The 3477-nt window shown below is 39.3% G+C and overlaps 1 pseudogene; it reads right to left on the bottom strand.

Moving 5' to 3' along the window:
* Positions 1–965: 965 nt before the first annotated feature.
* On the bottom strand, positions 966–2327 carry LOC118854735 (annotated as a pseudogene).
* Between the last annotated feature and the right edge of the window lie 1150 nt (positions 2328–3477).

Here is a 3477-nt window from a genome sequence, read left to right as displayed (position 1 = left end):
GAACCTTGAAAGGAGCTAGGGATTCCAAGAGGTAGAGTTGAGAAGAGCCTTCCAGACATGAGAGATAGCTTATGCAAAGACATGGAGTTGGGAGATGGAATGCTGGAAATGGGGAATAACATACATGTCAGGTTGTCTGGAACTTAGTGTTTTTGAAGGGAGAGTAATTTATAATCAATCTAGAAAAAGTGGTGAGAACCAGATTGTAAAGTTTTTAAAATAGCAATTGCATGGGGGAAATGGAATACACATTTATTAAATGACTGTCATGTGCCAGACACTGTGCTGAGCCCTTTATGAATGTTATTTCATTTGATCCTTTCAGCCACCCTATGAGGTATGGGTGATTAGGATCCTCATTGCTAAGGAAACTGAGGCAGATATTGGTTAAGCAATTTTCCCGGAGCTGTATAGCTAGTAAGTATGTGAGGCTGTATTTGAACTTAGATCTTACTGACTCCAGGCCCAGCACTCTTTGAACAATGGCATCTATCAGAGGAGGTTATATTATATACTCTAGAACATAGGGAGTCCTGAAGCTTCATTAGCAGGGGAATGACATCAGATCTTTGAGTTAGGGTATGAATTTGCTCAGATTTATGGAGGTCATAATGGAGAAGCAAAAAGTCTTTTCTAACATAATCTTTACATAATCTTTTATCATTTGTGAAATCCCAATTTCAACTTAAAGTGAAGAAATGATAACAACGATAACAAAATATTTTTCTCTTATTACGTAGCACTATAAACTTGTAGCGTGCTTTATATAACTTGTTTCATTTGAGCCTTAAAACAACTGGTGAGGCATGTTTTATCATTGTTTCCAATTTACAAGTAAAGTAACTGAGGCTCAAGACAGTTGAATGGCTTACCCAGTTTCATATAGTTAGTTTCAGAAGTTGAATTCGAACCTATATCTTCCTGACTCTCTAAGTCCAGCACTCTGGGTACTTGTCCAAGACCCTTTAAAAATGAGAAAATAATGCACAAAATAGTCTTGTTTGATTTTCATTGTACGTACAATATTGGGGCAGACCCTTGGAGTTGTTAAAGTACTTAGCACACTGAGCTTCCTTGAGTTTTTTCTGGGGGGGAGACAGGGCATCTGTAGAAGCTCCTTTATATAAAAGCTAACTGATATTCTTCATTATTTCCAGGGAAGAAAGGCTGAGACAAAAGTTCTATAAAAACACAGCCAAAATTCCAGACATCACTAGTGTACTACTGTACTGTATCAACCTCCCAAGATAATCTCTGGTGCTCTGTAGAAACAAGATTGGATGCATGTGTAGACCTTTTGGTGCTAAAAGCAACTGGACTCAAAGCTGATAACCTTGGTTACACTGTGGCCATGCTGTTTTGGAAGAATGTTTTCTGGTTTTAGGTCGCAGTGAATGATATTATTCCTATGGAGAGCATTTAGGGATTGCAAGACAGATTGAGCAAATTTGCGTATCAGCTGGACACTGAACCCCTGAAACTTTATCTTTTTGATTTGCTCATGGAGGTCCATGCTTAGTAATTCAAAGGTAAGATTCTGGAAGGCAAAGCTTTCTAGCATGTAAATAACATTTATGCTGCCTGTTTTATCCTGATTCTTAAAATGCTCTAAAACCTTGTCAATGAAAGTTCTTTTCATTGTGAACCATCTTCAGGGTGATATAATGGTGACATTTATGTTCATAAACTTGAGCTACTTAACCAAAGCTGACTTTGCAAATGGATTTCATTTCTTTATATCTATAAGCCAAGTGGTCTCAAGGCACATCAATGCAGCCCTCTGAAGCATCATCATAGACCCCATTGTTGGGGCCACCAATGATACTGTGCCTTTTCTTAGTATTTGAACACACAAAATAAACTTCAGGATAATTGATGATTTCTAGGTTCCCATGAGGAGTCACTTGACACCTAACTGCTTTAGTGCTTGTTCAGGAGTCAGAAGTACCACTTTCAGCTCTTTAGATCAACTACTAGCTTGACATTATTCACTGTCTGAATGTTTACCCTGAAAAATGGTGGGAGGACACTTTTCATAAGTATTTGCTTCTGTGGGCTGAAGAGTATTTTTACTCTTCTGTTGACTAATTTGGCTATTTTGCTTTAGTGTTACCTTCACTTGGGATCAGTTGAGTGTGATTTGTTGGTACTTTTTCAGTAGTAATATATAATTTTCTGTGTAAAACTGGTTTAGAAGGATCACAGGTTATATTTGAGCCAGGTGGACATTTAGTTTCATCTAACATCATGAAGGTATCACAAACACCATTTCCCCCAACCTCTTTGGCTTGTGGGCCTGGGGCCTTGCTCAGGTCTCTACTAGTCATCATGGGAACCCAGGACCCCTACATGGCAGATGTATAAGGAGGCCTAGAAAGGGCTGGTGTCAGCTGTCAGCAGCTGACAGGTTGCTATAAGGGCCTGGGTCAGCCCTACCCACCGCTGCAGCTTTTACCAGGGCCCACATCTGGTTTTTTTGGCTTTGACTGATTGAATATAGTTGTCTGGAATTTCTGTGATTGTATCTGTAGGGGTGGAGTAAAGACCCCCATTCTTATGTAATGTTGAAGGGATTGAATAAAAGTTAAACATTAACATGACTTTATTTTTTTTCTGGATTTGGCATTGCAAAATCTTATGTTCCTTTTTTTTTGGAGGGGGGAAGGCAGGGCAATTGGGGTTAAGTGACTTGACCAAGGTCACACAGCTAGTAAGTATGTCAAGTATCTGAGGCTGGATTTGAACTCAGGTCCTCCTGACTCCAGGGCCGGTGCTCTACTCATTGTGCCACCTAGCCGCCCCTCTTGCATTATTTAATAGCAAAAGGATATTTGGAAATATGGTTGCCAATGGAGGCATAAAGATAATTTAGTGTTGTTCCAAGGAATCTATAATCTTAAGAACATATTTTTCAAGCCAAAAGGAACCCTGGGGGCCATTTAGTCCAACTTCATCATTTGACATGTAAGGAAATTCAGGCCTAGAAAACTGAAGTGATTTGCCAAGTAGTCAATTGAAATTTGAACCCAGGTCCTATGAGTCTGAGGACTACAGGGCCCTTTCCATTATATCATGTTACCTCCACAGTGTCTATCAGCCCTTTCCCACAAACATACCTATAAACTAGTGTTACTTTAGGACTAATATTATGGTTGCTACTAAAGAGTGTGAATCCTTCAAAGGTTATTAAAACAGGTGAGATCACACTGTTTTCACATTCATGTTCAGAATAGGAGATGGGTTAGTGTTTGTTCTTATTGTGGTTGTTTTAAAAAAATGAATTACATGGAACTGCTCTAGTCATCCACAAAATTCTTCCTCTGGTGGCTCATCAGGTATGGGATTTACCTGGGCTGCTAAATACTGCGTAAACATATACAACATTTGGAAGGTTCTACCAGATTAGAAAGGTGGCACATTTGAAGCCCAGACAGACTATATACCTACTGTCCAAGGAGCAGCTTAACTAACTCATTT

The sequence above is a fragment of the Trichosurus vulpecula genome, chromosome 6 (assembly GCF_011100635.1).
Source record: "Trichosurus vulpecula isolate mTriVul1 chromosome 6, mTriVul1.pri, whole genome shotgun sequence".
NCBI lineage: Eukaryota > Metazoa > Chordata > Mammalia > Diprotodontia > Phalangeridae > Trichosurus > Trichosurus vulpecula.
Note: the sequence above shows the minus strand (reverse complement) of the source record. Positions and strands in the feature narration are given on the sequence as shown.